A 295-nucleotide genomic window follows, 5' to 3' on the forward strand; every position below is an offset into this window, starting at 1 on the left:
GACTGTGGTATTTCTTTTAAGCCCTTTATGTGATGTCTCCCAGACGTCCTACTGTGGCATTTCTTTTAAAGCCCTTTATGTGATGTCGCCCAGACGTCCGACTATGGCATTTCTTTTAAAGCCCTTTATGTGATGTCGCCCAGACGTCCGACTGTGGCATTTCTTTTAAAGCCCTTTATGTGATGTCGCCCAGACATCCGACTGTGGCATTTCTTTTAAGTCCTTTATGTGGTGTCGCTTAGACGCCCGACTGCGGCATGCATTTTATTTATTTACCTTTCGAGGCGTCGCTCCA

The sequence above is a fragment of the Triticum aestivum genome, chromosome 7B (genome assembly GCF_018294505.1).
Source record: "Triticum aestivum cultivar Chinese Spring chromosome 7B, IWGSC CS RefSeq v2.1, whole genome shotgun sequence".
Taxonomy (NCBI): domain Eukaryota; kingdom Viridiplantae; phylum Streptophyta; class Magnoliopsida; order Poales; family Poaceae; genus Triticum; species Triticum aestivum.